Source organism: Mustela erminea, chromosome 14 (assembly GCF_009829155.1).
Source record: "Mustela erminea isolate mMusErm1 chromosome 14, mMusErm1.Pri, whole genome shotgun sequence".
NCBI lineage: Eukaryota > Metazoa > Chordata > Mammalia > Carnivora > Mustelidae > Mustela > Mustela erminea.
In genome coordinates, this window is record NC_045627.1 from 8,720,198 (window position 1) to 8,741,461 (window position 21,264).

Here is a 21,264-nt window from a genome sequence, read left to right on the forward strand (position 1 = left end):
CTTCCAATTTCCCCAAACTCCCTTTTCCTCTCTAACACCCCTTGTCCTCCATGCTATTTGTTATGCTCCACAAATAAGTGAAACCATATGATAGTTGACTCTCTCTGCTTGACTTATTTCAATCAGCATAATCTCTTCCAGTCCCGTCTATGTTGCTACAAAAGTTGGGTATTTATCCTTTCTGATGGAGGCATAATACTCCATAGTGTATATGGACCACATCTTCCTTATCCATTCGTCCGTTGAAGGGCATCTTGGTTCTTTCCATAGTTTGGCGACCATGGCCATTGCTGCTATAAACATTGGGGTACAGATGGCCCTTCTTTTCACTACATCTGTATCTTTGGGGTAAATACCCAGTAGTGCAATTGCAGGGTCATAGGGAAGTTCTATTTTTAATTTCTTGAGGAATCTCCACACTGTTCTCCAAAGAGGCTGCACGAAGTTGGTGAATTTTGTCCCCTCACCCATTTTGTATGTCCCCCACCCCCACCCCAGCACCCACCAGTCTGTTCTTTGTATCTATGAGCTTGGTTTTTCAGATTTTATGTATGTAAGATCATATGGTATTTGCTTTCCTCTGACTGACTTCACTTAGCATAATGCCCTCAAGGTCCATCCATGTTGTCACAAATGGTAGGATTTCCTCCTTCTTATGGATGAATAATATTTTCAAGTTTCTCTTCTTAAAGAACAAAAACAAGGTTAAATTCTCTCCTGCCTTTTTCACCCTTCACCCTCTGTCACCCGGTCTTCTCTTGCATTCACGCACAAGCTCCAGAACTTTCTGTCATCACTGAGCTCTGTGGCCCCCACCACCCCACTGCCACTTGACCTTCCATTCCTGCTACACCCGTGAAGTGGCTATTGTGAGATGAGGTTCTCATCCCCCAATCACTGGACATTTCAGACTTCTCCTTTGGCACTTAGCACCAGGGGCCAAGCGTTCTAGATTCCTCTTGTCTGTCAGGATCACCTGGATGGCTGCACATTAACCTCTCCTGGGGAGACTTCTAAATATTTAAATAGTAGCCCATGCCCTCCCCTAGTCCAGACCAGTGACATCAGAACCCTGAAGGGGTGGGACAAGCATGAGGATTACCCCCCCCCAAGTGATGTCAGTGTGTGTTCAAGGCTGAGCATCATAGAGACCCGGGGAACTCGAAATCAGTTCCACGTAGGCTCCCTTCACTGGTTTCTCGTCTGCTTTGCATGTTCTTCAGGATTTCTGTATCATGTCCTTGACACCAGGCCCTTTGGGACTCAACTGAAGTGCGCATTGTTAGGCTGGATTATAAGCTTCTGAAGGGCAGAACCCCCTCACGTTTTGGCTTAACAGCCTTCGCAAGCCCTGGGCGTCGGATCAGTGAGCCTGGGCAGCCGTGCTGAACCTTCCCCAGGGTGGGCGGCAGGCTTCGGCCGCTGCTGGTCATGCGTCTGTCAGGGGTGCAGTGGTATGGCTGGCACATCTCCTCATTTCTCCCTCGAGGCCATGGCCTCGAGGGCCTCTGAGGAGAAGGTCAGCACCTAGGACGTCAGAAAGTGTGACTCTCTCATTGCCCACATGTCTGAATTTTCTGATTTTCTTCAAGGTGAGAAATGCTCAGTGACTTACCCGTGTGAGTGCTCAGTGAAGCCCTGTCCTAGGAAGTACACTGGGGAGAAGCTCACGGGCGTCTCCCGCCGTACTCAGCCTCCAGCAAGGCCCCGCTGGTGCCCTCTGTGGTCCATTGTCCAGGGCCTCATTTGATGATGGGAAGCCCAGCAGGAGGCTCCGGGGCAGGCTTTGCAGAAACAGGATCATGTGGTTGCAGCAGGAGCCCCTTATGAAACTGTAGGGAGGAACTATAAGGAAGGAACACGGTTGGGAAAGGGTTTTGGAGGATTCTGGAATCTTCCGAAGACTTCTGGAGTCTTCAGATTGTCCTAGCATCCAGGCAGGTGGTGTTTTGTTTGATCCATCTGAAGCTGGTTTAAAAAAAAAAAAGTTTCAAATTTTCTGTACAAATTGCAGATAAGATGCTTTGAGGATTTGTTCTTTCAGTTCCCACTTGAGCACTGTTTGCGAAGATTTCTTCTCTCTTGCTCCTTGATGAACTTGTTCCATGATTCCTGATCGGGGGGTTTCTTGCCAGGTCAGCTTTATTTGTTTTTTTCTTGATTAAGCACCAGGCTCACCAACTGCTTTTATAAACCTCACATTGATGGGATTTTCTTTGTCTCAAACAGTTTCTCATACTCCATGTCACCTCTGCTCGTTCCAAACACAGTGATGAGATAAATCTGGGAATAATATTCTCGGTGCTCTGGGGAAAGCTCTGATTATCTGGGACTGATTCCCTTTACTGAGCGGTCCCACAGCACAGCAAAGTCTGACAGTACACTTCCATGTCAGCCGTGGACTAATAAAGGTGACAGATTTCACAGACCGGCCTGGCCCAGTGGTTCCAGGGCCTGGCGCCCACAGAGTTCTGACTTGGTTGTGTCATGGGGCAAGGGAGGGACGCAGTGTGACTGGAGGTGGGACGGAGCACGACGGCACCCCCAGGTCTACTTTAGCTGAACAGCTGTGCTCTACATTTTATATGCTAGAATTCAATAGATGGTTTTGCTTGCAAAAAAAGAAAAAAAATTCCATAGTTCAAAAAACGTTTTAATGTAATTTTGATAGATATAGTTAAATGGCTTTCCAAAAAACCTGCCAGAATTTATAGTCTAACCAAGAGTGTTTTGCCATATCCTTACTAATGCTGGAGATTCGGTCTTTAATTTTTCTAGTCTCATGGGTGAAAGATTATCTCTTTCTCGTTTGAATTTGCATTTCTATTATTAATAGCAAAGGTAAAGATCATTTTACATATTTATTGGTGACATATCTTTTCTGTGAATTGCCTGCCTATTTATGTGCATTACCCATTTCTATTAGGCTCTTACTGATTTTTAGGAGGTATTCTCATCTTATGATCTTAATATATGTTAAAAATATTTTCCATCAAGTTACACTTGTCTTCTATCTACTACCCCTTTTAAAAAATTATAATTTCTAAATTTTGTGTCTTTCTAGAAGTGTTTTTCTTTCAGCTCCAGGACATAAAAATAATAGCCCCTATTTCCCTCTGATAATTCTACACTTTTACTTCTTTCTATTTAGTTTTTGAGTCCTATCGGGTCTTGGGTTTTGATTATAATCTACTTATTAGGTAATTACCTACGTTGTTATATTTTCATGGAGTCTAGCAGAGGACCCGAGACATGCTGATCAGAGACAAAGGACTTTATTTCTCATAAACAGGGGCAGCATAAGATTCAGAGTGTTTGGTTCTCTTCCCCTGGCCCCTAAGACCCAGAGAGCACCATTTTCCATGACAGGAGAAGAGCACTTAGCTCAAGGAACCAGCCATTTTGCAGCAGAAAGAGATGCCATTTCATCCCTCGAGGATTCTCACTGGAAACCTGGCCCTGGGCAATGGCCTGGATCTTGCATTCTGGGCAAAGCAGTAGGATCTGTTGGAGAAGGAGCCCACCAGACTACCAGCTCCTAACAAATCAAGTAGAATGTATTTTCATACATGATGGGAGATAGGGATCCATTTCCCCACCCCAAGAGGATAGCTAATAGTCCAATACCGTTTGCTAAGTAGCTCATTAGTGATACAGTCAGTGAGTTAAAAACACCACTCATTTGAAATACCACGTTTGCCATAGTCTATATTCCATTCATAGGGGGTACACTTCTGGATTTACAGGTCTGTTAAAGTGATCAATCTGTCTGTCTTATAACAATAACATACTGTTTGGTTTCCTAGAGTGATAACATTGTTTTGATATCTGAGAAGTCTAGTCCCTCTATTTTTGCTTTTTCCTTGTTGTTTTGTGGTGGGACCCCTTCTTGCTCATGTTCTCAGGTGAAATTTAGAGTCACATTTTATAAAAAGCTCTGTTGGCTTTTTGATTGCGACTGCATTGAATTTGCTGCTTGAGAAAAACACAAATGTCATTCAGTGACACGGCGCATCTTTGAGATCATTTCATTTATTTAATGTCTTTCAGTAAACTTTTACCATTTTTTTGAGATTTTTTATCTCTGAATGCGTTATTTCTAGATATTTTGTAGGTTTATTTTAATTGGGCATAGAATTTTTCTTTCCTGTCACATTTTTAATTGGTTACTGTTGGCATATGGGAAGGTGATTTCTTTTTATATTTGCTCTCATTTGGGGCACACCTATGAACTCTGTTATAAACATGATATTATAAGTAATTCTCTTTGATTTTCTGGTTGGAAAACATATCAGCAAATAATGATGGTTATGGCTTTTTTTTTTTCTCCCCGATATTTATCTTCAGTTCTTTTTCTTATTACTTAGGCTATGACCTCCAGGGCAGTGTTGGAAATGGGCATCTGTGTTTGTTTCCTATTACTTCGGGAACTAATTACCACAGACTTGGTGGGTTAAAGGAACATAAATTAATTATCTTAGAGTTTAGGAGGTTGGAAGTCCAAAGTGGGGTTCACTAGGCTAACATCAGGATATCTGTTGGGTGGCGTTCCCTCTAGAGGCTCTGAGGAAGGGCCCATGCCCTGTCCTAAAGCCTGCCTCTTATTCCATCTTTCCAGCCAGCAGGACAACATCTTCTGATTTCTGTCTGACTCAAACTTGACTTCTCCTGCTTCCTTCTTTCCCTCACAAGGATCCTTATGAGTACATCGGGTCTGCCCAGATAGTCCTGGACAATCTCCCCATCTCAAAATTCTTAATCACATCTACAAAATTCCTTCTGCTGTTTAGGGTAACATGATCACAGGTTCCAGGAATTAGGATATGGACACCTTTGGGACCCTTATTCTGCTATTCTGCTACCACAGCATCCTTGCCTTAATCGATGTATTACAGGGAATAAGAGTTACACTTTAGCATTACAAAGTAAGATTTGTTTTAGGTTTGTAATAGACATCTTATCAAGTCAGGGAGTTTCCTCCCCTTCCTAGCTCGCTAGATGAAATTTTTATCAGGAAAGGATGTTAAGTTATTTTAAAATGTGGGAGCATAAATTCAAATGATATTCTTCTCCTTAAATCTACTAATGTAATGACTTACATTAATAGGGTTCTTCATTGCTGAAATAGCCTTACAATTCTGAGATAACCTCTATTTGGTCATGTTATATTATTCTTTTTATACAGTGATGAATTCAACTTGTCAATTTTTTTGAATGGGGGAGGGGGAGGAGTGCAGAGGGAGAGAGAGAATCTTAAGCAGGCTCCCACACCCAGCACAGAGCCCATTGTGGGTTTTGATCTCACCACCACAAGATCATGACGTGAGCTGAAATCAAGAGTCAAGATTCTTAACTGACTGAATCACCCAGGTGCCCCACAACTTGCTACTATTTTATTAGTGTAGTTACTTCTGTGTTCAAAGGATGTGTGGCCCATGACCTCTGTGTGTGTGCATGTGGGCAATCTACCATTATGTCATTTTAAGATCAGGAATATGCCCTTAGCTGTACTTGATGATGTCTCACAGGTCATTCTCACATATTTTTTTAAAGATTATTTATTTATTTATTTGACAGAAGAGAGATCGGAAGCAGGCAGAGAGGCAGGCAGAGAGAGAGAAGGATGCAGGCTCCCGGCTGAGCAGAGAGCCCGATGTGGGGCTCGATCCTAGGACCCTGCGATCATGACCCGAGCCGAAGACAGCGGCTTAACCCACTGAGCCACCCAGGCGCCCCTCATTCTCACATATTTAATGTTAACGAGTTAACAGAGGATTTTCAAACTCTGACTCCCCAGAGGGGTCTTGCACAGCAGCTTAACATAAGTCATAGACTCTGCTGTATTTGATGATGTACTTTGTTGGCGAAGTATTTTTGACCTTACGGCCAGGAACACAGCACGATGGAAATCCTCAAGAAATAAAAACATGTACATGCAAAACTAGAAAGAGTAAATTGAGAATCTATTAAAATGATATGCTGAATGCAAGTGAGCCAGGAGCACAAACATATTACAATGTCTTAACATAAAATATCGATATGTTTTGGAGACAGAATGGATTAATATGGATGTCCCAAGCAAATACCGATAATCTTTTTGGATTTGGAATTTAAGGCCCATTTGGTCTGGAGAACTGTGTCTGCCACTGAAGAAAGGCACACATCCATAAAGAGATGCTTTAGCAGGAAGTCAAAATAGTTTCACTGACCCCAAGCTAAAAGATATCTTGATTGTTATCTTCTATTACATGAAAGTTGGAGAGCAGATCCTGGCCAATGTGCAATTTATATAGATAAAGGTGAGAAGATGGCAGCATTTTATAGCAGCAACATGTTTGCTCGAAGGAGAAATATTACTGGCTCTTGGAGTAGACTAGGGTTCCAAGAGGATTGAGAACCCCAAGGTCAACAGTCTTGAAAAATGGCAGACAAACAAGCCAGCCATAGATGTGTTGTGCCAAGCCCCATGCAGGAGACAGGGAGCCCTGACATGTGGCCTATGGCAGGTCGCTGTTGTGGTCTGAGGTCACATATGCCATTTGCCCACCCTTCTCACCCTCAGTGGACAGAGGAAAACACACTGTTCTTCAGAATTCCAGGACATGATCTCAGTTTCTTCTCCCAAGCTTCCACTAGAGATGATGCCCAAATGAGGGCCAGACGTCCTACAGGATCACCTTGCAAAACAAGACTGAGGTCCCCTTGCTCAACTGTGGTTGGAAACTCAGAAGCCAGAATCTAGGAAAGAAAGAGACAAAATAAATACGATGCAAGATCCTGACTAAAATCAGGACCATCCAGCTCAGCTCAGAGGGTTGGAATGTATAGAAAATCTGCAATTTATAAGTTAGAAAAAGGAGCAAGCATTTCTGGGACCTTGGGTTGTGATACTACGTGGGACGGTCTTCTTCCTTGGCCTGGTGTAGGGGTTAAACTCCATGGTCCTGGCTCCCTTCCTTCTCTGACATGGCTGGACATCTTTAGGAGACACCCAGATTCTCTGGTCCCTTATCTCAGGATTCCCCGGGCAGCTTGGTCAGAATATAGACCCCAGGCCCCCTCACAAACCACCAGCAGAGGAGCTCCAGGAACTGGGTCAGAAAATCTACTTTTGACGTTGAACAGCTGCTGTGTGCCTGATCCCTGGGGTCCCTGGGCTGCCTCAAGAAGCACTTTCACTGGCTAATGGTAGTGACCCATCGATATGGAGGCTCAGGAGCACAGAGCGTTGGTATAAAAACATGAGGTCAAACGCATTTTTAAAAAGCTTTTCATCAAATCTTGCCTTTTAATGATTTCTTACTTGGGAATCACGGTTTCATCATTTGTTCGGGATTCAGTTGAGACGACATCCCTGAAGGCCGCCCCCTTGCTCTCCGGTCATGAGGCGGGATTCTGCAGCATAAACATCCCTTTGTTTACACCTGGAGCTTACGCTGAAAGGAGACGAAAGGTAGCAGGGAACATTTGCGATGTGCTCCCTGCACACATACAGGGGCAGTGCTCCGTGCTCGACGCGAGTTTATACACTGTCGAGGCTTGAGAGAGGATGAGGTAGGTAGTTACCGGCTGGAAGGCCCAGGATGCGGAGGAGTGGCCGGCTCAGTGTTTCACCACAGTGGGGTCCTGCCCAGCCTCCAGAATCCTGCTCCTGACCTCTATGCCCTCTGAACCCCATCTGTCCTGTAGGAAATCCTCAGAGCGCCCTCATCCCTGTGGCCTGTGTTCCCACCTTCCACACACCCAGGCTTCCTTCGTGGACGGCTTGTGAGTGGTGTGTACCACTGAGAGCTGCTGAAGGTGCCTGTGGACGCGCCTCCCGGCTCCCGAAGCGCGCAGCCCTCTGTGTTCAGGGATGCCTCACCGTCTGGCCTGCACCTTGCCCTGTCCTGCTGGCTGGGGCCCTCTCCGGTGGGAGCTGCTTCTGCCTGCGCTCTCAAGTCTCCCGCTCTCTTGAACTTGACTTCTGCATTTTTCAGGATTCAGGCATGGGTCCCAGGAAGCAGATGAATGCTGGACACCAGGGTGGATTGGCTCCCTCCCCCGCACCGAGCTGTGTCCTTTGTCCTCAAACCACATGTGTGCGTCCACCCAGTCCCTGGCATAAGGAGATCTTCGCTGGCCGCTCACCCAGGCTTCACATCTCCCTGGACAGGCTCCATTTTAAGGATGAACACAGAAAGAAAGAGATGATAATGAGGTTGAGGGACTTGCCAATATCAACAAGTATCAGAGCCAAAATTGAAGCTTGGGTTTAGGTTTCTGGCTCCCATCCCTCCAGTTCTTCTGGGCCATATGCTGCCTCGCCTTGTGGTTCCTGAACTCTGAAACCGAGTGAAGCACCTTGATCCTACCCGAGGGACTCCGTTGCTTGTTGTCAGCATGCCGTTCAGGTCGCTGGGATCCAGACCGCAGGCTGGTTTGATCCTAGAGCCGATAGACTAGCTTCCTAGGTAAAGCGTGCATGAAAGCATTCTTAATACAATATCAATTCAGGGTGTGTGCTGAGTATATATACACCAAACTGAACTTTCAAAAGTGACTGGTAGCTGACCTCAGGAGGATGAGATGGGGTTGACTTCAAGAGTCGGTTCTTTCTAACACAGCCTCTGGGCTGGTCGGTAAGAAGACGGCTCCAGCTGCATGCTCTCAGAGCAAGGTTTCCTGGACGGGTGGGGAGCCAGAACGCAGCCATGGCTTTGCTCCCATGTGTCTTCAGAGGGATGAGATACGAGTATTTGTTCCCACCTTGCTTACCCTCTTTCTTATCCCTGTCTTGCCGGTTTCCTTTTTCTTTTTTTTTTTTCAAGATTTTATTTATTTGACAGTGATCATAAGTAGGCAGAGAGGCAGGCAGAGAGAGAGGAGGAAGCAGGCTCCCTGCTGAGCAGAGAGCCCGATGCGGGGCTCAATCCTAGGACCCTGGAATCATGACCTGAGCCGAAGGTAGAGGCTTTAACCCACTGAGCTACCCAGGCGCCCCTGGCCTGTTTCTTCTTAAAGGAAAGGCTACAATAATACACCTCGTGCAAGCACCCACGCAAATGAGTTGAGCTAATGGGATGGAAAGTGCTTAGTAATCCACAAGCCACCAGGAAGATGGAAAATTATCTGCCTCTGGCTCACTTGCTTAGAGGTGATGCTCGTCACCTGGACTATTCTTGTTCGTTAGTGTGTGTGTTGGGGGAGGAACTCTTTAGCAGGAGAGTGTGGCCAGAGTGATGGAATTAACCAGGGCAGTTGTTGAATTGCGCAGAGGGAGCAAAGCCCACGAAGGCATGCTGGGCTCCCGAGGTGAAAGTGCTCTCGGAGCCTGGAGTCCCGACTGAGGAGGATAAGCACAGCTCCCTCTGCAGCTTTGTTACTAATCAGTAAGCACGGGAAGCCCAGCCCGCAAATCACACTTAATTGTTCGTATATGGTCTACCAGCTCTCCTTTAATGCGATGCTCAGCGGCAGAAGGCTCTTCTGAGGCTGAGCTGTAAACACACAGTCTATGGCCTGTTTGGAAAGGAGCAAAAAAGGAACAAATCAGTCATTATTCTGGGGAGCCCACTGTGATTCCTACAGAAACTACCCACCATAAAGCTGTTTCCCCCTGAACCCTAAAATTCATTAAGCCTGGATCCAAGATTTCACTGTCCAAAACTGGAAATCTGTAACCTCCCATGGAGCTTTTTCTCAAAAAGAGCAGGCTTCTCAGCAGAGGCCTGATAAAACTTCAGGCTGCGTGGCTCTCTGCTGTGGGGGCCAGCCCATGTTCTAACCTGCCTGACTTCACCCCACCAGGTACCAGAGCACAACACTGCCTTTCTTCCCCCAACCCCCTGCCCTGCTTGTGAGATATGAAAAGGTCTCCAAACGTCTCCTGGGGGCCCAAATTGCCAGCAGTTGAGAACCAGTGAGAAGAGGGTACAGGTGAGGGGCAGGCTGAACCCATCAGTGATGTCAAGCAAAAGTGGGGCTTAGGGGGATGGCATAAGCAGCCTCGGGCCAGAAGGGAGCCAGGAGGACCCTTCTGTAAATAAAGAAAGCGGAGTTACAAGAGGGTGAAAACAAACAGCCTTTGTTTCAACTGGCTGTCCTCATTCTGTCCTTGCTAGGAACGGTGATGGCAGAGGCGCTGAAATGAGCAGTACTAGTTAAAGCATAAACTTCGGGCCAGGCGCATGCTAGCAAACTGGCAGGGGCTGGTTCTGCAAGGGACAGCCAGAGCCTCAAGCCAGAAAACAGCATTTTCTAGAGGGGCTGGGAGCAAGGGTGCTTAAGAACCAGCGAGCCCAGTCTCTCATTTATATGTATCACCAGCAGTTATGTCTTCGTTCAGAGGAAGCGGGGTCAGGATCTAGAAAGACAAGCATGGGGGAGTTCGGGCAATCAGAGAATCCGTGGAGGCCCAGCTCTGTGGCTGCCGGTGTCTGTGGGGCTGCAGAGTCATGCCGAGGTGGTGGCCGACACGTCTGTTGTAACCCGCACACTCACAAATGCACGCGCCGTGGAAAAGGCAAGATCGTGGCTCTGGTCCTTGGCCTGGGGAGTGTGGGTGGAGGCTGGCAGGACAGGGCCCAGGGCCAAGCGGGAAGCAGTGCAGACACGCTACCTCTAATGGAGTCAGCTGGAGGGCCAGGACGCTGGGTGTGTCCTCGGGTCCGGCGGCGTGCTGTTGCAGCCTGAACAATACATACCGGTCTTTTCCGTTAAAAAGTGCACTCAAGCACCAGCCGCTCATTGTGGTATTAAGAAGTAATATTTTTCTAGTGCTGTTTTTGTTGACATCTGAGCCCGTGTTTAGTGCCTGGAAGCTCAGGCTTGTCTCAGCACCGTGGTATCTGGTTCTCACATGTGGATATGCATCTTTTTTTTTTTTTTTAAGATTTTATTTATTTCTCTGACAGACAGAGATCATAAGTAGGCAGAGAGGCAGGCAGAGAGAGAGGAGGAAGAAGGCTCCCCACTGAGCAGAGAGCCTGATGTGGGGCTCGATCCCAGGACCCTGAGATCATGACCTGAGCTGAAGGCAGAGGCTTAATTAACCCACTGAGCCACCCAGGCACCTCGTTATGCATCTTGAACACACAATTATACCTACTGTCAGGTTCCTTCTGGAACCCAGTCTGCCTTGGCCCCTACCTCATCCCGCACATATGGATGCAGTTGCCTCTGCACTGGGGGACTGCCTGGCTAACAGCCTGTTTCACTAATATCCCAGGTCAGGTCAGGGAGGGCTGTGGGGGGGCAGGTGGCTGTTTCGTCCCCATGAAGGCCAACCTTGATTGACTCAGATATGGTCATCTTTCCCTATTCCAGCTGTTGGCCTGGGGGTGGGAGCTCATCCTCTCTCAGTGGAATCTTAAAAAGACAGAGCAATATGAAGCACCAAATCAGAAACGTGCCGCAGGTGTCCCAGAGCCCGGCTCTCTACTGCTCAGTGTCTCCTCCAGCCCATCACTCCCCTCTGCCTTCCTCGGCTTCATTCTCTTAAGGATGAGGAAACAGCTTTCTTTCAGGATGCCGTTACCTTTAAAGCGGTAGGGATGATACCGCCAGTCCAGTGGAGTTCTGATTCGGGCTTTGTTTCCTACACCGATAATTATTTCAAAAGAAGAGCATTAAGTGCGACGGTGTCACTTTCTCCCCCCAAAATGACAAGTAAAGTGTCTGTTGCTGGGGGACTTCCCGAGGAAGGAGAGTTTTCCCTCCTGATGAGTAAGCAGCCTTTGGACACCTGAGCTGAGCACGAGAGCCTGGCACCCGGAACTCCTTGGTTGCCCTCTGGTCTGCAGAGGCCCCTCTGGGTATCTGTCAAGTCCCTTAATGTTCCTTTGCCACCAAACCCGTCCTATGTCTGGAGCAGTGTTTTGTCTTCCTGTGTATGCAAGAAAGATGGCATTCTGAACCTATCCAGAACAGCTCACCCATGTTCTGCCACTTAGCTGTCCCTTCACAGTGCTCAGCCCCCATCCGATGACAGTGGCATTTTCGGAGGTTTTCAGATGACAGCTTCGCCACTGGCATTCGCCCTTTACAGCCCGGCCCTGCTGTCCTGTAGCTCTCTCCTAGGTGCCTCCCAGGTGGTCACTAAAGCTCACAGCCCAGGAAGTCTTTGTTCTGTGAGGGGAGAGCCCTTTGGGAAGGCTGCCTCCTGGAACTCCTTCTGGAAAGTTCTGGGCTCCGCCAGACCGCAGCACCCTGAGCCCCACCTGCCTAGACCTCAGTTGCTTCTGTTTCCCACAGTCTGCTCTGTCTCAAAGCCTCGGCGTTCCTTTCCAGAGAGTTCCAGAAGGAAATTAATGATAGTGGTACGTTTTGCCACAAAATGCTAACATAGCAATCAGTGGAGCGATTTCCCTGTCCTGCAGGTCTAACAGGCTGCGCCGAATCGGAAGTCCTGTGCGACGAGCCAGCTCGTTAAGTCCTCGTGAGTAGCCGTCCTGTGACACTCTGCTTCTCACACGTTTTCCAGCTCATTCTGTCCCGGTTCAGCCCTATCAGGGCTGCTGCTGCTTGTACTCGCCTCCTAACTGCCGCTCAGAGATCCGAGAGGCCAGGGCTGTTGGACGGAGTCTAGCAGCAGAAATAAAGAAGAACCCTCTTCCTGTTCCCATTATACAGGATACGTTGTCTTCCCGAACCCGGCTGCCTGACCGTCATCCCAACTGTAAAGTGTCCAGACCATGGAGGATTTCCCTTGGGAGGACGCTCGTGTTCTCGATCCTGGCGGTGCTCAATTATGTGCAGGGAATGGAGGCAGGGCAGGAAAGACCTCGGAACGTGAAAACCCAGAAAACCATTCATCATTCATTTTATTTTATTTTATTTTTAAAAGATTTTTCTTATTTATTGGACAGACAGAGTTCACAAGTAGGCAGAGAGGCAGGCAGAGAGAGAGGAGGAAGCAGGCTCCCCGCTGAGCAGGGAGCCCGATGCGGGGCTCGATCCCAGGACCCTGAGATCATGACCTGAGCTGAAGGCAGAGGCTTTAACCCACTGAGCCACCCAGGCACCCCCAGTCTTTCATTTTAAACACCCCCACCCACCGCCCCATGATGCCTCTTACACACCCGTTCACCAAATGCTGCGGCTGGGAAGTGGACGTGCTCGGAGGGTCCGGATGACCCATCTGAGATCCCACTGAGTTTTGTTTCCTTTCCATGCCGTGGTAGAATCCAGTTTGCATTACAGAGTAACGCAGCCTGCCAGGGATGCTGAGAACACCACAAGCTCTGGGCTGTCCCCAGGGGGCTCTGTCAGCTCCCCTTGCCCCCCCATCAAGGAGGGCTCTGCTGGGGGTCCTGGAACAGACCCCCTGCACGCGGAGACGTGGTGACCAGGACCTGCACCGTCACTCTTGGAGCTCAGCACGAGGGGCTCGGGGCCTCCCATGGTACTGAGGCTGGCCATGATGCCGGGTGTCGGGAGGGTGTGGATGCGGGCTGTGGCCAGGCATGGGTGGGCTCTGCCTCCATCCACCTTTGAGAGGTATGAAGGTCATTCCTGACAGCACGAATGGGAGCCTCAGATCTGGCTCCGAAAGGCAGGCTTCCGAACGCGGTTCAGGGTGAGCGAATTTACTTTGCAGCCTGGATTCCTTCCTGTATGGCCTTCATGCCCTCTTCAAAGGTAACTTCAGGATCACAGCACGAGACGAGTGGGTCTTTGCCGACATGGACCTTCTGCATAAGGTCATCGCTTGGGCCATCAGGATGTCCCTGAAGCTTCACCATGTAAAAAAATAAATAAATAAAATAATAAAATAATAAATAAATAAAAATAAAAAGATAAAAATAAATCTATTTTTTAAAAAAAAAAGTTTTGAAAAATCCTTTCTCAAGGGGCAAACAAGACCTTTCAGGTAGGTCCCTTTTCACGGCATGACCTATGTGAGTGGGTGTGTCACTTGGAAACTAAACACCGAGGCCACCCAGGTATCCTTGACATCAGCCAGTGGCCACTGGTCCTCAAGAGTGACTAGGAGGTGGTGATACTCTGCTAGGACAGAAAAGGAACTGGCCAGAGAAAATGACCTCTCAGGTGCCTGAGCCCAAGCCACAAAGCTGTTTCCCTGGGCACATTCTCCTGCTGCCCGGGATGCGGGAGGAGAGTGGGAAGACAGTCCACACAGATGTGGGCTTGGCTCTTGGGGTCATCAGCTGGTCGCTGTCTGGACACTCACCTCCGCTGCAACCCCCACCCCCCCTGCCGTCACCACAGTCAGCTTTCTGGTCCGCACTGAGCCCGCAGTCAGACTTCTTTCCCCCAGGACCAGTTCACCTGCCCTGACGAGTATGAAGACCCAGGGGCCCTCTATGAGGCCATCCAATCCTTTGAGAAGAAAGTCGTGATCTGCCACGAGGGTGGCCCGGCCTGGAGGGGCACCGTGCTGTCCAACAAGGAGGAGCTGCTCACCCTGCAGCACGTGGTGGACGAGGGCACGGACAAGTACAAGGTCATCATGCTGCACAGGGGCTTCCTGAGCTTCATGGTCAAGAAGGTACAGTGGCCCCACCTGCCGGTTGGCATTGGTGCTCGCATCCCTGCACCGGCCTCTCGTGCAGGAACATGGTCTTAGAGGAGCAGCAGTGGGCAGGGAGGCCAGGGTCATTCATGGGGTTTGGGCAGAAGTCCTGGCAGACGCCCATGTAAATGAGGGTCAGGATCTGGCTTACTTGTAAACACCTTCTAGTTCTCCAAACTTTCAGATCTCTAGTAGCCTAGTCCTGGACCCAAAGGCTTTCTATCCAGTATTTCTTCTCTTTGTATCACTTGCAACTACTGGACCAAAACAACAGCTTTCTCTTCACCCCATTTCCCTACAGAAGTGGGGGGACCCGCATCTTCTAGGACCGCTCCTCCGGCCTGACCGTGCAAATAGCTTCGGGCCCGAGCGGTGTGATCCCCGATGTTCTGGCCCGCAGCCCTGCTCACGGTCTGGAGCGTAAAACCAGCGGACTGAAAACTCGCGCTGTCATCCACTCTCCTCCCTGTTCCTTCCCCAACCCGCAGGTTAACAAAGAATGTGTCCACGGCTTCTGGGCCGGACAGCAGCAAGAGCTCATATTCCTTCAGAACCGCAACCCGGAGCGTGGAAGCATCCAGAACAACAAGCAGGTCCTCCAAAACTTGATCAATTCCTCCTGCGACCAGCCTCTGGGGTACCCCATGTAAGTGTCCTACCTCGGGACCCACAGGCAGCTGCAGAGTGTCTGGAGTGGCCCGGTCCCTCTGGACAGCAACAGGACGTGGTTCCTGACCAAGTGGCTAAGGTAGGTCTTTCCCACCCAGACCTTCATCCATCTGGGGAGGGGGCCCCGGGGGGGGGGAGTGTGGTATGGAGAGCTCCCCGACGTCTGGTTAGAGTTTCACTGTTGACCAGCATTTCCACGTTCGATGAAAACTGCTCTCCCCCAGTGGCCCAGCAGATCATTTGTTTCCGCGAGTGGTTTCCGATGGTGGGAAACTCACACCCGGGAAACTCACATGGATGCGACTGTTCCTCACGCTTGCCAGGGCTGGGGTCCACTCGTGTTCCTGCAGAGCAGCTGAGGCTGTGGGTCGCTGGGGTCACAGAGCACAGCTGTCAGGGAGACCGGTCCTGAGCCCCGCCCCCACAGCATGGGGCTCTCCTCCCATGAGCCCTCTGCCTGCTCGTAAGAAGGTCTCCGGTGAGCCAGAAGGGAAGGAAGAGTGGCCGGAGGGTGGCCGAGCGGCTTAGCTCAGGCCTCAGAGCCTGGGGTGCTTCCGGAAGGTCAGGGCTGTAGCTCACTCATCCCAGGACACTTGCGTCTGGGAGCAGGAGCGCCCTCCGCCCGCCTTCCCGGTGCACTGCTCATCGGTGGAGCATGGTCTCCCACCCTGACCTCGACATGGGTGCAGTGGGGCACAGGAGGGGGCAGAAATGTCCACAGAGAGTGCTTGAGGCCCCTCTACCCTCACAGGGTGTGGAAGGGCTGTGATTCCGGCCAGCCAGGTACCGGTAACATTGAAGACGCGGACGGGAGGGCTGCCCCCTCTGCAGGCGGCAGCCACGCTCCCAGCGGTGAGAGCCAGGAGAGCAGCACGGAACAGACCAGAAATGATGGGACCCGCCACTGGTCGCCCCGCGAAGGGACACAGAAGACAGGTGGGTGCAGCAGGGCCTCATAGGTACTCATCGAACCTCCTTGGGTCCTAGTGATTATGTCCTCCTAATGCGTAACGGCTCCTTCTTACAAAAAGAAAACAAATCAGTATTGGGCCAAAGGATGCCCCAAAGTTACTGACTCTACTTGCAAAAAAAACTTTTAGACTGTGTTATTTATTTATTTATTTTTAAAGATTTTATTTATTTATTTGACAGAGAGAGAGAGATCACACGTAGGCAGAGAGGCAGGCAGAGAGAGGGGGGAGCAGGATCTCCACTGAGCAGAGAGCCCGATGCGGGGCTCGATCCCAGGACCCTGAGATCATGAGCTGAGCCAAAGGCAGAGGCTTTAACCCGCTGAGCCACCCAGGTGCCCTAGACTGTGGTTTTATCCTTTATACTTCTCTTGTCTGTTACCCTAGACATCCATTTGTCCATCTGTCCATCTGTCCACTGGCATCACCCTCCTCTCCTACATCTCTCTCGTCTTGTGTCTGGTGAATCCGTTACTACTGATCCAGCCTGCTGTGCGCATCCCCCAGAGTGGCTCGTCCCTCTCTGAACCTGTGGGATGCAGACAGGACTCCTGCTCCCCCATTCCGGCTCCTCTCTGGCTCCCACCTCCACCTGTGCACCTGACATTCAGAGCATAACAACAGCAGGGAGGGGCACCAGCACACGGGATAGCGGCGGCACACTGGTCCACGTCTGGGGTGAGTTTAAAGTCTAAAACCGCTTTTCAACTCATGCCCACCTAGTTAGGCTCAACCAGATGGATGAGGTTCTAGAACCCATGCCACTGGGCGGGGGATGGGTTTGGAAAGGGGGCACTGAGGGCTCGCAGAGGACATACCAGGTGGATGGATGCGGGAGAAGCAGGTGCTCTGTCCTGATTCCTGCCAGCATCTCGGCGCTGGGCTTTTTCCTTCACAACCTGGGAGGGATTTGGTCTTTTGGCCTGTGTGCTTCCTCACCATCCAGAAGCCTTCGTTAAGTGCCTCTGTGTGGCTGTCCCACAGGCCAACTCTGCACCCAGCGAGTTAGCAGGGAACAGTCCCCGCCTCCTGGAAATGCCCCAACAAGGGTGAGGATTTCACTGCAACCGGATTTACATAAAACACGGGCAAGACAGTAGATAGATGATAGACAGAAGGGCAGATAGATAGAAAGATAAAGACAGACAGACAGATGGTAGAATAATGCAGATACACAGGGAGATAGAGACACAGGTGACTAATGGACGAACAGCGAGATGAGACCGAGATGGAACATCGGGAGCTAGAGAGGAAGGAAAGGAGGCAAGGAGAGAGGGAGACGGAGACGGGCGGCGGGGCAGAGCACCTGCCGTCAGCTCTTCCTGCCGGAACCACCTGCCCTGAGCGCGGAGCAGAGCCCCTACCAGCCCGAGGCCCCCGCGTGGGGACGATCTACCTGCTTTGTTAGCACGTGTTTTACGGCATGAGCAATGTTAGGTTTCAGAATCACTGAAGCAATTTTCCAGATGGAAAAATGCAACGTGGCTTCCAAGTGGAGACGGGCCTGTGTGCTCGGCACATCTGTCTGGGTGACTTGTCTGCACCAGTGAAAGTCTAGAGTCAGGGGTGGAGGGTGGGATTGGTCGGAGGCGCCCGAGCTCTCGAAGAGATGGAGGCGGCTGCGCTGGCCGAGCCTGGGACTCCGTGAGACGCCACGAGTAGAAATGCTGCTTGGCCAGGCAGACGTTAGTGTCTCTCCCTCTGCCCAGGACCCGGACACCCTGGAGAGTGACTCTGCTTCCCATTCGCAGCCAGAGGCCTGCAGCTGGGAACACAGGATTTTTGTGGCAGACGTTGGGAGTAGGATCCTCCAGAGTCCCAGCCAGCTGTTAGTTTGTCATCACTGGTTCTTAGAACTGCTCCTACCAAGGCCACTCCTGGCTTTCTCTGCTCTACAAGGTACCAAGGCAGGCCGGGGACATCACCCACGGGCCTTGGGCTCCCAGCCCGTGTGACCGTCAGTCCCTACCTGTAGCCCAAGTCCGCTTCAGGCTCTGAGACCTGCTGTCGTCCTGTTCAGGGGCTTGACAGAGCCCACGGCCAAGCACCAGTGGCTTTGAAGTCACCTGGCTTACTGTTGTCCCCTCCTGCTGTGCACCTGCCCACAGGCCCACCCCTGCCGCAGTGACAAAGCGTAGTAGTAACAGCCCCCCAGCCCCAACCCTCACAACTGTACTGTGCTGTCCTACATGACCCAAAGAGAGAGGCCCTCCCTGTCCTCATCTTGCTGCTGAGGAGAAGGGCACAGAGGAGTCACTGTGCAGTCACCCAGCAGAGCGATTCAGACAGACCCAGGTGAAATGAGCCTAGAACCTGCCATCCTAACCACTGTGCACGGTCCCGTCACTCTAGCCCAGGGACATTGTGTCCCCTCACTGAGCACCACCTTGTCCCCAAGCCCAGGATCCAGCCAATGGAGCCACCATCCTGCACCTGGCCCAGCTCTCCATCTGTGCCATGGGCTGGGTCCCCGCCAGGCCTGAGCTTGTTCTGTCCCCAGGCTGGCAAGGGCTCTCAGTGGAAGTGGGTCAGCTTGTCTGTTTTTTCTATGGCTCTCTGGTCCTGTGGGGGGAGGCATGGGGGAGGAGGACCTGAGGGGGGCCCTCTAAAGTGGTGGCTAGGTGGCCGCTCAGGTCTGCGGTGGCCCCGCGCTCAGCAGGGTGGTTCCCTCCCCCCACCCTAAACTCTGACAGCTGAGTTCTGCCACTCACTGAGGCTTCCCTTAGGGCTGGACCCTGAGTCCTCTTCCCAAGCAGGACCTCATCTGTAGGCAGCATCTGCTCTTCACAGCCCTGAGCAGCAGCACTGGGAGCTGCTGATCCTGTTGGCTCGTCCTTGGTGCCCCAAGGCCCCGTCAGAATCCCACCAGGGCCCAGCTTCACATTTTTCGGAAGTTCTCCAGGAAATCTAGTTGTGGACACACTCCTGGTGATGCATGTCCCTGGCCGCACAGGGCTGGCATAGTCCTGGGAAGGCAGACTCCACAGGGCAGCTGAGGACCAGATCCCTGGTCTCCCACAGGCTGCTGCCACCCCCAGGGCATCCAGGCTGTGGTTCTGGAGGCAGCCTGGTTCCCCAGTTAGTCTGCAGAAAGGTCCAAGTTATGCAAGGGGCCACCCTTTCCAACCATCTGGAGTAGTGCCCCCAAGGGGGCCCAGGGAACTGAGGGAAGCTGGGGGTCCTGGGTTCCAGACAAGAAATGGCAGGGATCACCCCTTAAGCCGCTCCCCAGATGAGCTCTGGCTGGTACAGGGAAATCTGGAGACATACTGGCATAGCAGATCCCCCAAAAGAAATCCAGGAAGGCCCAAAATGGGTACACAAGAGGGGACAACCTGTTTCTCCCACTAAAGATGCAGACACCTTTCTGTGCCTCCTGCCCCCTGGAAAAGTTCAATGTCAATTTCTTTTTCCTACCACCATGGTTGAAGCCATACAGGGATATCTGCCACCTTCCAGTGAGGTCCTTTGCACCTGCTCGCTCCCTGTGGGCAGTACAAGGATGGGACCCTCGACTCTTCTCTCCCCATCCCTCAGCAGTTAGAAACACGTGCTATCTTGTAAGCAGCATGTCGGAGCCCCAGGACCTGGAGCACCAAAGCACAGGATGGTGAGAGCTTCCTGAGGCTCCCATGCTATGTACCCTTAGCACCTGGTAAACAGCAAGGACCGGGAAGGGCCCACGGTGTGGGGGGGAAGCCACACCCAGCTGGCCCTCCGAGAACTGGCCAGGACCCCTTCTACCCACCTTCTCCTTGGCTAATGGCATGGGCACCCAAGGAAGGTTTCTGGCTCAGGGCACAACATTTTCCACTCTGAGGCCATGTGTGCAGTAGCTCCAGGGTCGCAGGGACAGGCGGCCCCAAGAAGGAGTCGCCCTTGGGGAGGGGAAGCCCCACCTGGCTGGCTGGCCCTGCCCTGGCGGGCTCCGACCTGCTGCTGCGAACATTCCATGAGGTGTAGCCAGTGGTGGAAAGCCACCCAGCCGCCGTTCCCAGCAGGCCAGCATTTCCCCAATACCCAGTCCCCAAGGGTCCTCCTGTGGAGCTGTGGCTGCTCTGGCTTCCTTACCCTCCTGCACCCATAGGATTGGAGAGTGCAGCTCCAGAAAGGAGTCAGGAGCCTGCCCAGCCAGCGCGAGGACAGCCATTAGGCTGTTTGCCAGTCAAGAGTTGGTGACTCCTGCGCCCGGATCTTTCTGGCCCCTGGAACAACAGGGAAATCCCTGTCCCAGCTTCCCTCCCAGAGGATGCCCTCCCATGCAGTGAGGGTCTGCGGCAGCCTGCAGCTGCACATCCGGGGTCTCAGCCTCTCGGGCACAGCATTTTCTAAGCTTCCCAAGTAGTTCTAACGGCCAAGGATAAGTCAGTTTTGCAGTTGGTCCCTGCTGTCCCTTACTGCTAATCCGTGTGCCAAGCCTGTGGGGATGATGCAGTCATTATCACTGCAAGGGGGCTGGGAGGGCGGTGGCCTGTACCACACACTGCCACAAAGCAGACAGTGACCACCACGTGCTAAGCGCCATGCGGGAGGGAGGCCCCGGGGTCTCGGTGGGGGCCCTACGTACTCTCTGAAAGGGCACGACCTAGAAGCCAAGCCGAGTAGCAGTGACACAACAGTCTGAAGCGTGACTGTGAACCAAATTCGAAGAAAGGATCTTGTTTCATGGTGTCCAAGCTCAACTCCGTACCTGGGGACCCAACTGCTCCTTCCGTCAGTTCCCAGCCGATCGTCCCCATCCTGGGCCCTTGCCAAACTCCCAGAGGCCTGGGGTCCTGCTCAGGCAGGAGCCCTGTCCCCAGCCCACCACCCTGTGCATCTGCTGACCCTGCCATGCCCAGCACTCCCCATGCAGCCTCAACTATGGCCCAACAGCCTGCCGTCTTCCTGCCTCACTATGAAGTAGACATCCCAGCTGGGAGGGGACTGGTCCCCGTGGAGGGCAGTCAGGAATTCCCAGCTAGTCTGAATCCCAGACTGGCAAGGAAGACACTAGCCTTCAGCTGGCAAGGACGTGAACCACAACCTTCCAGTAAACCAGCTGAGATGAGAGAATGGCACTGGCTAATGAACCACGAGAGAGAATTTGTCTGGTTATTTCAAAGCCCA

The 21,264-nt window shown here is 51.4% G+C and overlaps 1 pseudogene; it reads left to right on the forward strand.

Annotated features, from left to right (window-relative positions):
• LOC116573587 overlaps positions 1–21,264 on the forward strand; it is a 65,178-nt pseudogene that overhangs the window by 38,666 nt on the left and 5,248 nt on the right.